Source organism: Syngnathoides biaculeatus, chromosome 22 (genome assembly GCF_019802595.1).
Source record: "Syngnathoides biaculeatus isolate LvHL_M chromosome 22, ASM1980259v1, whole genome shotgun sequence".
In the NCBI taxonomy this organism is placed as follows: Eukaryota; Metazoa; Chordata; class Actinopteri; order Syngnathiformes; family Syngnathidae; genus Syngnathoides; species Syngnathoides biaculeatus.
In genome coordinates, this window is record NC_084661.1 from 924,516 (window position 1) to 943,922 (window position 19,407).

At 42.0% G+C, this 19,407-nt stretch overlaps 1 protein-coding gene across 2 annotated transcripts in view; it reads left to right on the top strand.

Annotated features, from left to right (window-relative positions):
- Window positions 1-431: 431 nt before the first annotated feature.
- Window positions 432-19,407, top strand: part of LOC133495547 (protein shisa-6) — a 126,153-nt gene continuing 107,177 nt past the window's right edge. Inside the window, exons 1-5 of one of the 2 annotated variants that reach the window (XM_061810350.1) lie at window positions 432-529; window positions 825-4,926; window positions 8,103-8,238; window positions 9,260-9,353; window positions 14,183-14,607. The gene's annotated coding sequence lies outside the window, so the exon portion shown is untranslated. The remainder of the gene's footprint in view (window positions 530-824; window positions 4,927-8,102; window positions 8,239-9,259; window positions 9,354-14,182; window positions 14,608-19,407) is intronic. The other variant, XM_061810351.1, reaches the window with a different exon arrangement.

Consider the following 19,407-nt stretch of genomic DNA (forward strand, 5'->3'; position numbering starts at 1 on the left):
GCTTGTTGTGAGGTGTTGAAAATGACGTTTCATAATCTCCTACCTGTTTTCTGAAGATGCTATTTCAAATTTTTTGGATACCCAAGATATGATTTTTGTCCCATTGTTTAATATATATATATATATATATATATATATATATATTATATATATATATATATATATATATAAATGTATGCCTTTTCCATGAAAATGAACACAAAAGCATAATCTTAGTGTTGGAGTTACCTTTAATTTTTGTTATCCAAGCTTGTCATTACATTTAATACTTCTGTGTGAATTAATGAATATCACTGTTCTGCCCCAAGTGTTTAATATGTTAAGAAGATCGATTTTATTAGAAAAGATCTGTTTTTGTTGTTAATTTTGAGAGTGCATTGCTGAGCTTTTATTTTGAAACTGTAAAATACAGGAAGTAGGAAGCGCTGAGCAGCGCGAAAAACGGAAAAAAAGCATGTCAACAGTTGAAAGATGTAGCACGTTGAAATCAGCTTATTCCTGTGCATGAATCCGTCAGAAAGCAATGGCTGTGAGTAATTTATGTTCTTTACATGTTTCAGAAGTATTGTTAGTCACTTTAACAGTATCTTCGTGCATATTTGTGAGCTGCACTGATTTAGTAACTTTACATGTTGTGTTCATTCTCATGAGATAGCTAGCAGCAGTATGTGTATCTGCTACTCACTTCACTAGAATGCTGTTGCTGTTTGTGCTTAGACTTACTGAATGTGAATGTTTAATTCATATACTAATGGAAGAAGTTTATACTCCATACTGATTTGACATTGCAGTCTATTTAGTATGTTTTGTATTTCTTTTTCTAGTTTCACTCCATTTTCATTGTGCCACCCAACTTGACCTGTTAAGAAGTCATTAAAGGAGCAAGCACACTCACTTCCTGGCTCTTGAAAAGGATTTTGGCTGGCTGTTTATTCATGTTAGCACTTTGGAATAAAACACATGAAGAGAACAGTATAGGGAAAAGGCAATGAATCAGAACGATTCGTCTGCCTCAGTTATGGAAGCACAAGCAATAGAAAGGGAGGAGAAAGCGGCATCAGTGTTCAACTCCAACTCCAAAGCCACTTCCAAGTCTTCAGTAGTTAGTGCTGCTGCTAGAGCTAGAGCTAAAGCTGAAGCTGCACGCAGAGCCACATTCGCTCAGAAGGAGTTAGAACTGAAAAGACAGAGAGCTAGATTGGATTTGGAAAAGGCTACAGTAGAAGCGGATTTAGAAGCTCTAGGACTGGAAAAGGCAGCTGCTGCTGCTATTGTAGAGGCTGAAGTTTTAGAAGCTGCAGCAGGACCAGAATATGAGGATAGGTACAGCGCCAGGAGTCGCATCTCATCGCAGATAACATGTCAGTGTACAAAGGCATATGTGGAACATCAGGCTCGAGCCAGCTTTGAAACTGCATCGTCTGTGGATATAACTCCTCATTGTTTTAAAGAAGCATCGCCACCAAGACAGCAGGAAGCTCCTGAATTAACCCCTGCACACAACTGTGATGCCACGCCTACAAGGAACACACAGCAAAGTGAGTGCTTATCAGCACCTCAGCCTCAGACAAGCCTGTTTAAGCGCTCCAACCCGCACTCTCAGCCTCTCAGCTCACCTCAGAACCCCCAGTCCTCCTTTAAAGCCTATCAGGAGCAGAGCTCTCCCTCATTCAGTCATGCTAGCCAATCAAACCACTTCATACAGAGCAACCCACAGCATTCTTCTTCTGCTCCAGCCGCTAACATGATAGACTTCTAAAGGCTTCTAAAAGAATACAGACGTTGTTTCAAGTGCTGTTCTGGTACTCATGTGGCTAGAGAATGTCCAGCAGAGCTGAAATGCAATGAGTGTGAAAGCAATCAACATTGCACTGTCATGCACCCAGACACTGCTGTCTCCGCTGCACCATCTCCTCCGACAGAATCAGACGTAGAACACCAAAACAGCTCTCCTCCAGAGTGACCTCCAGGTGCACCAAGGTCTGCGGCGAAGGTCTCCCACCAAGGTCCTGCGCCAAGATATGTTTAGTCCGGGTTTTTCCCCAAGGACAGCGAGAACGCTCAATCAAGATGTATGCCATCCTCGACGACCAGAGCAATCGATCACTGGCCAGGTCTGAGTTTTTTAAGATGTTTGACATCCAAGGGGACCATACAGCTTACCTGATGAGGACTTGTGCTGGAACCACGGAAATGACTGGGAGAAAGGCTGTTGGTTTTCAGATCGAAGCATTGAATGGTGAAGTGTGTTTGGACTTGCCTCCGCTCATTGAATGCAATGAAGTTACGAGCAACAGATCGGAAATCCCTTCTCCAGAGATCGCTCACTCCCATGCTCACTTGAGATCCATGGCACCTCACATCCCAAAGATCGATCCTAAAGCACAGATCTTAATCCTACTGGGGAGAGACCTCATGCAAGTTCACAAGGTGAGAGATCAAATCAATGGACCCCACAATGCTCCCTTTGCCCAGCGTTTGGATTTAGGATGGGTTATAGTAGGGAAGGTTTGCATCGATAGTACATACAAGTCCACTGTATCAGTCCTTAAAACCCATGTCCTACAGAATGGACGCCCATCTTTTCTGATGCCTTGCCAGAATCACATCAGTGTGAGAGAGAGAGTAGGCTACGGCGGGGAGCACAGACAGTCTATCTCCGCACAGCTGACAACATATCCTGCCTCTGGTGTTACTGCAAAAGATAAACTCGGACGAGATGTGTTCGTGAGAACGGAAGATGATAACAAACTTGCCTTGTCCTTCGAAGATGAGACCTTTCTGGAGATCATGCAAGCAGAGTTCAAGAGAGATGAGCAAAACAGTTGGATCGCTCCTCCACCATTCAGAACACCCAGACCATGCCTTCCAAACAACCGTGCTCAAGCTCTCTCCCATCTTCATTCATTGCAAAGCACATTGAACAAAAATCCTACAAATCAGAATCCAGCTGATTTAGCCACCAGATCTGTACCTGCGTCACGGCTCACAGACACTATGTGGTTTACAGGGCCAAAATTCCTTCACAAACCACACCAACCAAAAACACCCAGATCGTTTGAGCTGGTGGATCCTGAGGAAGACGTTGATGTGAGGCCTCAGCTGACCACTCTTGCTACTTCGCTCAGAGAAAGTGAACTCACCTCAGAACGATTGCAATGGTTCTTGACCTGGGAGTCCTTGCTGAGAGCAGTTTCCTTCTTGATCCATCAGATTCACTCACACAGGACAAACTCAACAGTTACATGTAAAGGATGGCATCAGTGCAACCAACCTCGCACTCCAGAAGAGTTAGAAGCGGCAAAGATCGTCATAATCAAAGCTGCCCAGAGAGATGCTTATCCAGAAGAGTGTGTCGCACTACTAGAGAACAGGGCCATACCAAAATCCAGCACGATTCTGAATCTCGACCCTTTCGTGTGTGATGGTCTCCTGCGAATAGGAGGACGTCTGAGACATGCTTCAGTCAATCCTGAGGTCAAAAACCCAATCATTCTCCCGAAGCGAAGTCACGTCACAAGATTGCTTGTGAGTCATCATCATGCGAAAGTGAAACACCAAGGATGGCAGTTCACAGAGGTAGCAATCAGGGCTGCTGGTCTGTGGATTGTTGCTGGCAAAAGATTAATAGGCTCAGTTCTTCATCGCTGTGTCACAGAGGAAAACTTGAGACACAAAAGATGGCTGACCTCCCTTCAGAACGTCTGAGCTCATCTCCACCATTCACGTATGTAGGGTTAGATGTTTTTGGATCCTGGAATGTGATCAGTCGACGCACAAGAGGCGGAATGGCTCAAAGTAAGCGATGGGCTATACTTTTTACATGTATGAGCACCAGGGCTTTACATGTGGAAGTTATAGAGTCCATGGATACTGCCAGTTGTATCAATGCCCTGCGAAGGATCTTCGCCTTAAGAGGGCCAGCTAAGCAGCTGAGATCAGACAGAGGCACGAACTTTGTGGGAGCCAGCTCTGAGCTGTGTATGGAACGAGCTGATCCAGGTCAAGCCTCCACTCTTAAGTTCCTCCACGAGAATGGTTGTACCTGGGAATTCAATCGCCCACACGCATCCCATATGGGAGGAGTCAGGGAGTGCATGATCGGCATAACCCAAAGAATTCTTGACTCCATGTTGCTGCAAACCAGACATACTCACCTGACCCATGAAGTGCTTTGCACCCTCTTGGCAGAGCTATCTGCTAACATCAACGCAAGGCCTTTGATCCCAGTCTCTTCTGATCCCACTTCTCCAATGATGTTGACCCCTGCTATGCTCTTGACCCAAAAACCGGGGATACCTGCTCTACCTGGAGGCTTCAATGAAAAGGATCTCTTCAAGTGTCAGTGGAAACAAGTCCAAGCATTGGCAAACGAATTCTGGTCTCGATGGAGGGATGAATATCTCCACACCCTTCAGCCAAGATGCAAATGGCACACACCACATCGTAACCTGCAGGTTGGAGACATAGTGCTGCTGAAGCAGAGCCAGACACATCGCAACGAGTGGCCGATGGGGCTTGTCGTCTCCACCTTACCAAGCAGTGATGGACAGGTCCGCAAAATTGAAGTCAGGACGTCGCAAGACAAAATAAAGACTTTCTTGAGGCCTATCTCTGATGTCTTGCTCCTGGCAAAAGAAAATCAAAGTTAAAGTACAGATGCTTTAGTGGCATTAGTGCCAGACGGGGAGTGTTCGGCCCCAAGTGTTTAATATGTTAAGAAGATCGATTTTATTAGAAAAGATCTGTTTGTGTTTTTAATTTTGAGAGTGCATTGCTGAGCTTTTATTTTGAAACTGTAGAATACAGGAAGTAGGAAGCGCTGAGCAGCGTGAAAAACGGAAAAAAAGCATGTCAACAGTTGAAAGATGTAGCACGTTGAAATCAGCTTATTCCTGTGCATGAATCCGTCAGAAAGCAATGGCTGTGAGTAATTTATGTTCTTTACATGTTTCAGAAGTATTGTTAGTCACTTTAACAGTATCTTCGTGCATATTTGTGAGCTGCTCTGATTTAGTAACTTTACATGTTGTGTTCATTCTCATGAGATAGCTAGCAGCAGTATGTGTATCTGCTACTCACTTCACTAGAATGCTGTTGCTGTTTGTGCTTAGACTTACTGAATGTGAATGTTTAATTCATATACTAATGGAAGATGTTTATACTCCATACTGATTTGACATTGCAGTCTATTTAGTATGTTTTGTATTTCTTTTTCTAGTTTCACTCCATTTTCATTATGTCACCCAACTTGACCTGTTAAGAAGTCATTAAAGGAGCAAGCACACTCACTTCCTGGCTCTTGAAAAGGAGTTTGGCTGGCTGTTTATTCATGTTAGCACTTTGGAAGTAAAACACATGAAGAGAACAGTACAATCACAACTAGTCCAAGTTTTTCCTTTTATTAAAATTGTACAAAAAGACGAATGTAATGGATTTAAGGAATAATAGATAAATTACTTTTATTTTTTTTTCATCATTATGCACTTTTGTTATTTCACTGGGTCTCCATAATTTGAGTCAACATTGGAGACATTTACTTGCACCCCCCCCGCCCCACTAAGAAAGCATAACACATTTTCTAAACTAGTTTGTTTTTCAATAGTAGATCTTTCAACCATCCATTTTCCAAGCCGCTTATCCTCACAAGGATTACGGAGTGCTGGAGCCTAACCCGGCTAACTTTGGGCGAAAGATAGAGTACATTAAATCATGTGAAAGGAACCCATATGGAGTATGTTCAGAATATTGCTTTTCTCATGTCAAGACAATCATAAAATCAGTAAAATAATTTTATGACAAGACAAAAAAAAATATTTGTTTAAAAATGTAGTTGATTGATTCTATCCATGGCTAATGGATCCAGATGATCAGTGATATCGTGGCAAAACTGGGTTATGTTGGTTTGGACACATCTTATGACTCTGCGATGGGAAATATACATTAATCGTAGCATTATTTAGCCTTTATAGTCAGTAATGAATTTAAAAATAAAAGCAACACACACATTTTTCAATCTCTTTTACATTGCCTCTCATCTCCCTGTGCTAATCCCAAAAATCTATTTTCGATATTATTTATTATACTCATTAGCATCCTCAAGGGGAACATCAAAAAGAGCAAGCAAGACCCAGAACACATACATGCGGTCATGGAAGGAGAGAAAGTTGCACTCAAACAGCACTTTAGCTGGAGAGATCGGGTCTATTTGGGCGTTTGACTGTGTTACTACGCTCAAAGGCGGATTATTGGTGGGATGACTTTGCCTCCTGCCAATTTCATGTCACTCCCGCTTAGCAATGGGAGGAACAGAAAATCAGCAGACAAATCTGTGCTTTCGATGTTTGTGTTAAAAGCAAACAAGCCTTGCTGATTTCACTCTGGCTTTGTGATAAGAACAGAGATTTTGCAAGGTGAAAAGTGATCCATTTTATTTTTTCACAATGATGTACATCAACAATTTTCCAAGTGTGAGCTGTGACCCCAATGTGTCCTCCGAAAGGACATAAGGGGAGGTCCAAATAAACAAGTTTAAAGGAAAATGTCATTGATCCATCCATCCATCCAACAAACCTCATCCACTTATCTGAGGGCGGCTCATGGGGGGAGTAGTTTTAACAGGGAAGCCCAGACCAAAATCTCTCAAGTGTGTCCTGGGTTGTCCCTGGGGTCTCCTCTCGGTGGGACATGCCCAGAACACTTCGCCAGGGAGGCATACAGGAAGCATACAAGAGGCATCCGGGTCAGATCCACCAGCCACCTCATCTGGATCCTCTCAATGCAGAAGAACAGTGGCTGTACTCTAGGCCTCTCTCAAATGACCGAGCTTCTCACCCCATCTCTAAGGGTGAACCCGGACACCCTGCTGAGGAAACACATTTTAACCGTTTGTAACCGGGATCGGGTTCTTTCAGTTATGATCCACAGCTCGTGATCATGACGAAGGCTCGGAATACAGTAAATTGAGAGATTCGCCTTTTGGTTTAGCTCCTCCTTCACCACAACGAAAAGGTACAAAGTCTGCATCGTGCAGAGGCTGCACCGATCCACCTGTTGATCTCCCGTTCCATTCTTTCCTCACTTGGTGACAAAGTGTAGCCTTGACAACAAGTCTAAATATATATACACAAATACAAATACATTACCTATACAATGCCTTTGCTTGTCTGTCTGTCTGTGGACAGCATGTGCAAAACAGACAATCTTAATCTCAACAATTAACAACCTTGACAAAAACCACATCTTGGTCACCAGCTCTTCCAGCTCCTTCCCACGGGTAGGCAAACTGAACAATGCAAACCAAAACTAGCAGACATTCCAACAGCTTCTTTGCTCTTGCAGTAACCTTCTTAATCGGCTAACTTACAATTCAACTGTAACTTGCTGACAATGTTTTTTTGTCTTGAGTTTGTTGTCACATTTCGGCCGGGGCAGTTATACATTACTTGTGCACTCACCGGAGTAGTCTCACTGCCAACCTTTTATTGCTCAGTGACTGCTCTCGAAATTTGATTGCATCTCAAAGGTATTCTCTGTCAATTGACTGTATAGTATGTTGTCATAATATAGTGTGTCCAACTATTGGAGACAAATTCCTTGTGTGTATTTGACATACTTTTCAAAATAAAGATGATTCTGATTGCTTAATATGACAGAACAGATAACTGAATGTTCTATTAAATGTAATCGCCAGTGATTCATTTATGTGTTCAAAATGTTTTTGTTGTAGCCAAGTGCGATGGTCCAGAAAGTGAGCCACATCGGCCGGGTCGCTCCACAGGTGTTTCACCGTCAGCATGGCTGGTTTTTGAGCACAGTTGAAGAGATGATGGGTATCGTGTGAGGCGACGTCACACAATGGGCATTGATCGACAATGTTGTTGTCGAGTTGATGCTGATACATGGTTCGGCCCCACGTGGTGCTGGCTAGGCACTTCAGAACATTGTTTCTTTTATTGAGTTTGGAGTGCACAATTTTCGCGTGTTCATGGAACATCAGCGAGGGATCAAAAGTGACGCCAAGGATTTTCATATTATGGATGGTAGGAATCGGATTGCCTCCGATTTTGATGATTAGTCTCGTTGAATGTTCTGCGTTCCAGGTGGTGAACAGCGTGGCCGATGATGTTTTTGGCCGAAAGTTGGAGACTTCGGGTGGCAAAGAAGTTGTGGACCGTGCGTCAATATCGGTTCAATGCCATGCACAGTGGTGGGATGGAGGAACCACTGGCGAGGATGGTAACATCGTTGGCATATGATACCACGCTGATTCCCATCGGTGGCCAGGGCAATTTTGAGTTTCAGTGTGTATGTTCAAAATTGAAACAATGAATGTAACCTTTTCAAACTAATAGATTGTAGCACAAGGTGGAGCTTCAAGGTCATATTTGGAAATATATGTTGCGTTTGAGCTTACTGCCAAATTGCATACGACTACAAAGAGAGCCAATCACAAGAGTTGGTTTAGGAAGGCAGAAGTGATTGAGTCATTTTCTCAAACAGTAAAGTGAAACATTTTGCTGAGGTGGGGAATACATTTTATAGACTTCACAGTGGAACCTCTGCTGAGACTGGGATCTGTTTAACATCAGGGATCCTTCGTGCCAGCCCAAGGAACCAAGCATAATTTAGGAGAATTTAATGCAAAGACACTCAGTGCTTGATGAGCTAGCAATAAATGCAATACTGCAACGGAGTCCGAGGGCAATCAACAATCTGAGCTTCCAAACCACCTCTGGCAACATGCGGCATAAATAAACACAGGCATATCAAATGAAAACAGACAACAATTCATGCAAGGATGCTGCCTGCATGTTTCTGACACACACGTGCACGCGTACAACACAACACACACACACACACACACAACACACACACACACACACACACATACACACACACACACAGTATTTAAATGTACAGTAAATGTGGTTGTATGACGGGATGCAAGTCATGCATGCGATTATTTAAATCAGCAGCATATTCTCATGTGCGTCAGTTCGGCTCTGATTTTCAACACTTTTTTTTTTTTTGCCTGGCACCCAAAGGTGTCTTCATTGCATCTCTTGGTGGAACTGTCTCTTCAAAGGCATTCATAGCTGAATCAATTAGGAAGTGCCATGTCGCTGGCTGGCTAACAAGCAGGCCTACCCTCTTCAAAAGAAGCTTGATTTGCTGCGATTTAGCCTTGCAGCCTATTTAGGCAAATGCTAGTGTGCATTCTGTCAGATGTATGAAAAATTTGATCTCGTTGCATCAGGAAAATCTAAGCAAAGCAACAGGAAAGAGCACTGAACAAGAATCTTCACACACGACTGAAGTACTGCACAATGTTTGGGAGAATGTCCCTATGTGTGAGTCACCGTGACTTTTATATCCATGAATGTACAATTTGCATAACTACAGTTACAACCACCAGGGAAATTCTGCCTTTCTCTCAACTAAATTCTGTCCTATCTTATTTTTTTTTGTCATTCTAAACATCACCCTGGGAAATAATAATCTCAGCGCTCGATACAAGGTTCAGATTGAAAGATATTTTATCTCAGCAGCAGGCGGTGAGTTGAAAGATATTATAGGATTTATCTTTCTTGCCTTGATTGATTCTATAGGAATAGATGATGATGATGGTACAGCTTGTGTTTCTCTATTTTGCATTTATCACACCTTGCACATTCAGTGATGTTTATCAGCAGTCTTCTTCCTGTCTCACATATCAGAATATCTCTACAGACATGGGGCAAAGCTTAAGCAAACCATATTTTGGATGCAAGGAAGGTCAACGTTGAGGTTTCAAGGATATGGAATTTATCAAGTGGACTGGTACAATTCCTGCTGCTACAAACCAAGGAAGTGTTGCCAAAACTAGTTTAATACTGTACTTTCTCCACCCCCGAAGTGGAACAGATGGTGAGGTTTGGCACCATTTCTTGGCTGAACCCCTTTCTTTCAGTGAAATGCCCATTCTTTTGCTTTATAAGTATGTACTGTATACGCATGAACCATCTGGGTGTTGGGTTTGGCTCACAAGGCCCAATTCAGTTTATACAATCAAGAAGCCCTCATCGACAACACAGTCACAGTACAATGGATCCTCTAAGTAAAATATCCCATTAGCTCTGAGAAATGTCTCATTAACATGTCTCAAATATTGCACAAGAAGCATAACAAAATTCCATTTTATGAGACATCCTATTAGCGCAGATCTTTATTTAACTTCAAAACATTTGGAAAATTTTGAGACAGAAAAATATTTGCCCATCACAGGCACTTTAGCCTAGTTTTGAGTTGATTTGAGTTTTTTTTTTTAAATCAAAGGGTTTGACAGACAAAAGCTGCGTTCATCTGTTCAAGTTATTTCAGCAGGGATAATGGATGGACAAAACCTCAACAAATGCAAATTTCCTGGACATAAAAACTTTTTTTTTCTCTCTGTGGATTGTTGCCAATACTAATAAGTATGTGGTTTGGTTTTACTTTGGCTTTATTTTTAGTTTTTTATTTTTGGCAATACAATCAAAGAAGCCTACAAGTACTGTCATGGCAAAGGGATAATGTGTGAAAATTTTTCGTTTTCGAACCAAATTATTTTGGATTTACAGTATTTGAACATTTTAACAGCTCCAACATCTTTTGGATTTCGTAAAACTAGAGGTCAACCAGCCTCCAGATAAGATAGTGTTCAATTTACTGGTTCGGCTCAAGTGCATCATGGTTTTATGATTTATCTCTGGTTGTAGTGTGTGCTTTAGAAGCAGCTATGAAAACATGTAACCTTTGTTTGCCTACCCTACAAAATAAACAGCTTTAATAAGCTAATGGTCAACTTTGTAAAAAACCACAATGCTCTCTTCAAGACTATGTTACGGTGACGATTAACCTGAGATTGTTAGGGACAGGTCAGGTCTGGCCATGTTTCCCCATTTACTCTGGGTACTATGCTTTCTAATCCCTAATCTAATTGATAAAGAGTGAGAGAGGAAGGGACAGATGTAGATAAACATTGGAACGAGAACACACTGAGAGAATTCCCTTTCCGGTCTCTCCAATTAGAGGTATTAGACAGAAAAGCCCTTGGAGGGGATAGATTACATCCCATCTCGAGTGTGAGATTACTCATGTTGGAGTGGCCCGCTGAGAAAACTCAATGTGCAATATGTCAGAATGGAAATCAAGTCTTCAACCCAGCACAACTACTTGGGGAAAAGAACAGTGGTCAAACCTTTTGTGGTTTATTAACATCACTGACATCACAGATCAGAGATGAGATGTCAATAATCTTGCTTTGCTCACCTCTCAACCCAATTTTATTTGGAGAGCACACCTGCTCTCACTTGAGTTAAAAATGAATATGATAGAGGAAGTTCAAGACAGATGAGTATTTTGTTGTACAGTGTTGAATATTATGTATATCGACAGATGAGTTCTTTGAAGGAATAAAGAAGGATTTGATTTTTTGAATGGCCCTTCCTTGAGTCATCTTATCGTTTGATCCTATGAGATAAAATGGCAAGTGGAGAAAAAAAAAATGCACCATGATTTTCCTTGCCTGGATGCAGGTCACTATGGATTCCTTATCGAGACCAGCCTGGAGGTGGGGCTCGACGGTGAGCACCTGGTCGAAGGGTGTGTATCCGTGGGGTTTGAATGGACAGGCAAACTAGGACTGGCCCACCATCTTTGTGGGGGTGGGCAAGGTTATCAATGCACCATGACTTTGGCAATTACCTAAAGTGGGGACCTTGGCGGTCTGATGCCCTGCAAAGAAACTACTACTAGTGATGTGGAATGACACCTCTCTAGCAGTGAAAAAGCATTAGCTGTTGTCCAAGACTGCAAAAAGATGTACTCTGACTTGCTGTGACACACAACCTGACCTTTGAAACTAGCTCTCATGAAAGGGTATTAGTCTTTTTCCCTGTTGAGAGGCACCAAGCAAGTGCGGGTGTCTATTTACTCCCTGTTTTGTGCCCGTACGTTGGGGTTCATACTGGTGGACAAAAGCCTCAGTAGCCTCTCTGCCTTTAGGTGGAGGGACAGGTCCTGACTGCATTTTGCACTCAACATACCAAGCCGATATCAATTAGCTGAGTGTCGTTTAACATCGTTAGCCACGTGGACCTGCACCGTTGGCATAAATGAGCTGTCAACGGGTAGATTCAAGATGTACAAGAACAAAGACATCTTGCTTTTTCATTCATTTCTGAAACACCCGCCGATGGCTCTAGCGAGAGCTGTATCAGTACCTAGGAGGACCCCTTTTTAATTAAAGCCAAAATCCAGTTCTCACCTAGTAGAATCCACTGTGGAGGTGAGATGTCATACGTGCAAGGATGATGAGTATTCGCGGAACATCCATGACATAGATAACATGTAACCTAAAAAAATACAGAACTATTTTGTCTGGTGCTAGTAAGTAAGTTAAGACTTAAAATCACATGCGGTAGATGCAATGATACTTTACTTATTTCTATTTTTGATGTTTTTATTTGAAATAGCTTTTTATTTCAGTAAATACGACGTCCTAATGCTGCAAATTAAATATAGTGTCGGTGCGCCCACTTAAAGCCCAAGTGTCATCCCTATAAACATTCTAAAATAGATATTGTAATGAAAAATACATATAAGATTATTCATTTCAATGTCTATACGAAAAAATATATGTGAATGGAGAGCGCGTCATCCATGCGCAAAGTTGCAGAAGTGTCATTCTACGATATCCAAGTGGTCGCCATATTGGGTGCATCCTCCGTCCGTGACCTCACCCGGACATTCGCCAATGAAAACACGCAGTGCACCCTAACTATGGGAGACAAATGCACCCCTTCTGACACGGATCTTTTCGAAATTGAGAACGCCACACAACCGAGTGGAGTTACCGGGGCAATATTACACTATTGTTTCGAGCCCTCGGGGCAATATTACACTGTTGTTTTGAGCCATATTCAGATGATATGCGATCACGGCCAAACCCCATCCCCGTCCGATCCACTTTCGTGGCAGAGCTGAGCCATCGTGGCTCATCGCAGCCGGCTGGTGTGGCTTATGAGAGCCGAGCGGCGCTACCTTAGGGGGTTGTTCATAGACGCCGCAGTAGCGATGAACAACACAATTGAGCCGGGGCGCTTTACTGCCCGCACGCGGCTGAGTGAGGCATTCTCGGCTGGGTTCTTCAGAGCCGCCCCCGTCCGCAAAGCCCAATGCGCAGCCTTCGCAGAAGTCGTGACCGCCGAACGCGGTGCCTCAGCCGCCGCAGTACTCGATGAACGCTGTCGAGCCGGGGTGCATTACTGCACGCACGCAGCTGAGTGAGGCATTCTTGGCTGGGTTCTTCAGATTCGTCGCCGTCCGTGCAGCAGGCCGATGCCGTCCGACGCGCACATCGACATATTTCGTATGCGGTTCTTTATGTGATGAGTGACCGAGTACGTGGTCCGCTACAAACTATTCTTTTTTTTTAGTAGCTGTATAGAAACCAACCTGTCATTCAGAACCCACAAAGCTCTCGTCCTCTGCACCCGTGCAATCCATTTTTAACAACGAACTGGGTCTCTTGCCAACTTATGAAGGGTAAATCCATTCTCCCGAGTGTTCAAGCAATGTCCAGCAATGCAATGAGCCGGCATTTTGGCTAACACAAAGGAACAACGAGGTACCTTCCCGGAGGTAAAACTAATAGAAACAAATGAGTCCACTTGGGGGCGCCGCTGTCCTTTACGTCACTTCCTGCTTCTTCTCGAAAACAAATCTCTCGAGAGGATTTTCATGGCGGGAGTTACAAAAAGCTATATACGTCAAAGTCATGTTTTGTGGTGAAAAAACATATGGGCACAAATTGGCTGATGTTTTTTCATTAATAACATACTAAAAATCATCCATTTCATGATAGTAGCCCTTTAACGGAATTGAATGAAATGCAGATTACTTTGTTAATCCATTATAAATACAAGCATATCCAGAAAAATTATAGTAAAAAAATTCAAATAATAACTTTAATGTGGTCTTTTATCCAAGTAATCACAATTTTGTATGATAGGCACCATTTTGACTATTTTTACAAGATCACATGACTTTAAAAAAACAGGAAGTGACGGTATCCGGTGTGTAAACACAGCTTTGGTTACAGATCAATTCCTACACAATCACAACGCTGATTTCTTGTATTTATCCTCATCTGATGAAGAAATAGCAGTGTTGGTTAATCGGGAAGACGGAGGAATACGTCCATACAGATTTGAACCTGTGTCTGTCAATCATGGTGAATATTTGGATGGAGTCTGACTACTCTGAGGCAGACGCGCGGGACACACCATCCATCTTATCAATTTTGGAGTGTTTTTAGGACAGTTATTATGATGCAAATCTTTGTGATGCGGTTTCCTTTCATACTTTTACGTTGTCTTTGTGATGCGGAATTCTAGAATGTTTTGAGGAATACCTACATGAGGACGAGAAAGACCGTCTTTGGGACAAAGTACACTGGTTGGGACAAACTACACAGACGCCTGCTGCCTTTTGTCTTCGGACATTTGGACATTTCGGGATCATTCGCTAACTTGGAATATTCGCTGGAAAGAACATTTGCCTGTTTGGGAATAATCGTTCAACGTTGGTGACTATTCGCTGTTTTGCCTCAACTACTCGTCTTTGAACTTCTATTTTTTGTTCGTTATTTTATTGTGTTTGTGTTTTATGGTTGTGTTTGTGATTGAATTGTCTTAAACGCAATAAAACTGCCTCGTTGCATTTTGCTGGTTTGAGCAAAGGGGACGTAACTGTGCACAAAATGTTCACTGCATACCCTGGCCTGTTTGCCGTACGGCTCAGGCCGACCACACTTCACTAGCCACTGGGTCCTTAAATGTTTCTTTTTCCTTCCTCGCATTACTTCTACCCAAATTATGGCAAAATTTCGAGATACAGTCGGGCTTTTTCTCGTGTCCGATGGTGGTGGTAATGCATGTGATGACACAGGACAAATCGGCCATGATTTCTTTGTTTACGCATAGAATGTCACATCTGTGCAAGTAGGTTATGTGACTCGCTAAAATACCGGCACCCACGAACATCATAATTGCCGATAAAATTCTTCTCAAAACACCGTTAGATTATATTGGATTAACCTCAAATTTTCAAGGTACAGTAGATATGACCTTTCGGATTAAGGCTTTTCATTTAAGGGACCAATAGTGACAACTTTTCCTCATTCCAGTCAATGTTTTATGACTTTGGTTTATGCGCTTTTCCATTTTTGATACGACCTGACTTCTTCCATGGTACTGAACTCTTTCACTCAGACCAGATTTTCCTTGTTTAAACTTTGATTTGATTAAAGAACTTCTATGTACTGTGCCTCTTTGGTATGTCTTTGGATGTAGGTCGATCCAAGTGGCTAACACATCTCGAATTATGAATTAATTCAGATGTATATTCTTTTTATTTGATTGGTGATCAGTCCAGGTTGCACCCAGCATTTAGCTCAAAGTCAGATTGGGTAGGTCGATTGCTAAACACACAAAATCATGGCTTTAAAGTTTCTACAGTGTTACTATATAACAGCATGACCAAATACGAGTGTCATAATGATGATAATCCATCACCCCCGGTCCCGGACGAACTCAGCAGGCTTAGTTTCAAACAGGAAATTTGGAAAATGCTGTAAAAGCTGATAAACTGTTTGTTTTCATACCATTGACATTCCTAAGTGAGCAATGTGATTTAATTGTGACTCTCTCTCTCTCTCCTCTCTCTCTCTCTCTCTCTCTCTCTTTCTCACACACATATACATACACACATTTTTTGGCGGCATGGTGGAGCAAATGGTTAGAGCGTTGGCCTTACAGTTCTATGGACTGTGGTTCAAATCCCACCCCCACCTGTGTGGAGTTTGTATGTTCTCCCCATGCCTCCATGGGATTTCTCCGGGCGCTACGGTTTAATCCCATATCCCAAAAACATGCATTAATTGAAGACTCTAAATTGTCCATAGGTGTGATTGTGACTGTGACTGTTGTCTGTTTCCATGTCCCCGGGACAGGCTGGCAACCACTTTAGGGTGTACCCCGCCTCCTGCCCTTTGACAGGTGTGATAGGCTCCAGGACTCGTGAACCTTGTGAGGATAAGCGGCTGAGAAAATGGATGGCTAGATGGATATATGTGTGTATGTCTGTGTAAATATGTGTTTAAAACAGGATTAAATAATTATTTCTTCAAATAATTGAAAATATTCGAGCAGGATATTCATCTCTCATAGAGACATGCAATGACTGATTCAGTGCCCTCCATAACCCCGGTTAAGATGTGTTAAAAGCCTTAAAATAAATTCTGTGTTTATTGCAGAATAATACTGTCACACTGAAAATTTAGGAAAATGTAACCTTCAACTCAAAGGAATTGTGAGAAAATAAAAAAGTCCCTGACTAAAAAATTATTATTTTTCATTAAATCACCTGTTCCACAATTATTGGCACCCTTAACATTCCAGGAAATAAATATAATTGAAGCATTTCTGTCATTTCTACAGTAGTTTACTACTTTTACCAGAGTATGTAGGAACATTTAATTAGTAATTCATCCCTTCCTGTTTCCCTGGGGTATAAATATGACATGATAGAGAGGCCATTTCTCTTATCCACTCTTAAACATGGGAAAGACAAAGGAACACAGCATACAAGTGAGGCAGATGTGCGTCGACCTTCACAGGTCAGGCACAGGCTACAAGAAGATTGCCACTCAACTGCAGCACCCCATATCCACTGAGAGGAATAATTAAGTTCAAAACAACTGGAACAGTGGTAAACAAGCCTGGACGAGGACCGATGTTTATTTTGCCATCACGCACAGTTAGGAGGATGGTAAGAGAAATCAAAAGATCTCCAAACCTCACTGTTACAGAATTACAACAAATGGTAGCATCCTGGGGTTACAAAGTCTCCAAATCAACCATCGGGCGCTGTCTACACGCCAACAAGCTGTTTGTGAGGCATGCACGGAGAAAACCTTTGCTCACTCAAATGATAAACGCGAACATCTGGAGTTCGCCAAGCGGTATTGGGGCTTCACCTGGGACCGTGTGCTTTGGTCAGATGAGACCAAGATTGAGCTTTTTGGCAACAAACACGCTAAGTGGGTCTGGCGTGCCACGCAAGATGCGCATGCTGAAAAGCACCTCATACCCACTGTGAAGTATGGGGGTGGCTCAGTGATGCTATGGGGCTGTTTCGCTTCCAAAGGCTGTGGGAACCTTGTTAGGGTGCATGGCATCATGAATGCTTTGAAATACCAGGACATTTTAAATCAACATCTGTTGCCCTCTGCCCGAAAGCTGAAGATGGGTCGTCACTGGGTCTTTCAGGAAGACAATGACCCTAAACATATGGCCAAATCTACACAGAAATGGTTCACCGGACACAAAATCAAGCTCCTCCCATGGCCATCTCAGTCCCCAGACCTCAACCCCATTGAGCTGAAGAGGAGAGGACCCAGGTCTCTGGATGATTTAGAGAGATTCTGCAAAGAGGAATGGCTGAAGACCCCTCTTTCTGTCTTTTCCCATCTTGTGAAACATTATAGGAGAATATTAGGTGCTGTTTTGTTGGCAAAAGGAGGTTGTACAAAGTATTAACACCTGGGGCGCTAATAATTGTGACACACGTTATTTGATGTCAAATAATTATTTCTTTATGTGGGATTTTTCACCACTGAATAAATTTAAATGCACTTGTATTGAAGGTTGGATTTTTCTCTTTTTTCCCATTAAGGTCCCATATTATTTAGGAAAAAAATTATTAGAAGCTAAAAAACACATCTTAACCAGGGGTGGCAATAATTACAGGGGGCACTGTAGACATCTCCCATTTTTGTTCGTAATTTTCACTCCATTAATCCAGTTTGACAAAGACGATGGCTTGAGGCTTACAGTGTGCAGAGCAGAGTCGAGCAGCCTCCCTTCCATAGTAATAACTTGATCCCACATCTTTAAGAATGCTGAGATTGCTTATTCTGATTTACATTTGTCATCTGAGTAAAAAAAGCATTTCATATTAATCTCTTTGTTGTTTTATCTTTTGACGTGTTGGTATTTTGGATGATTTGTTGCTTTTTTTTTTTTTTTTTTGCCACTCCTTGACATTTTAAAAACAGTAACAGTGTATCTGGGGACCAAATGAAAATCTTATGTTGTAGCCACAAACCACAACATAATGGTGCCTCTTGTGAAGTACAAAATGACAAACTCCCAATAACAAACAAGAACTGAATGTGTTTTGAAAGGAGACATTTTTTTCTACAAATTTGAATCATTCCCTAGTGTTCTCATCTGTGCAACACTTTCATAAAAATACCCGAAGAATTATGAAAAATAGAATACGTTATACACCATATTTCTTGTCGAGCTGAAATAAGATCATTGTTTATACTGCTGGCCCAATGAGTTTGAGTTTTCTTACAATGATGATCAGAGTCAGATCTTGATGGCTGAGTTGGTGCCTTCCGGCCAGTGTTTGGGTGTGCATTTTTATCCGTTGCACCTCATCAATTAACCAGCAGCTGGATTTCTGAGGCTAGTGTTGGGCTCCACCATGCCGCCAAGTTGTCTATGCAATGACATCAACTTAGTTGTATCCAGCCATTCTTAATTGAATATTTGAATCCTTGATTCTAATGCTGCCTGTCTGTTTTTATTATCCCCAACCACGTTGATGCCTTTGTATGACACACATTAGCCTCACACCTGACTTCCACATCCCTTTTCCTGGGGCACATGCCCCATTACAAATGAGCTGTGCCCCAGTGTGAAGCGGTCATCTCAGAGTGGATCATTACAATGACATAACCAATGAAAAACTTCTCATATTTTTTCTCCTGCTCAGTCTATGCTCAAAGCAATAGAAGAGAACTGATACGCTTAGTTTAAAATAATTTGAACATTGAATGACAACAAGTAAAAGCTCACTTTGAAATTTTGAACAACATGATCCACATTAATGCCGTTGGCAAAGTTTAAACTGAGATAAAGTGGGAGAACCGAGATACTCTTCTTCTGCAATATTATTGCAGACAACTAAAATGATCCAGAAGTTTTTATCTGACTGATATCACTTCCTTTAATTAATAAGAGCGACTAAACACTTGGAGGAAAAAACTCCATTAGAGCTTGTTAGTAAATACTTTTACTCACAGTCTTTGTGATCACCCATTCTGTAGGCACTTACCTAAAATATCCACTTTTAACTTGCTGTCAGTGAACACCATTAGTGAACCAATTAGCAGGATGAAGTCTTCCACTTAAATATTAGACCTCCTCCTCATCTTGTATATTAGACCCCATTCCAAGTAAGGACCACCAAAGCTTCTCTTTTTAACAAGTATCATGAACTCTAAACTCAACTCAGTTTTCCTGCAGGTTT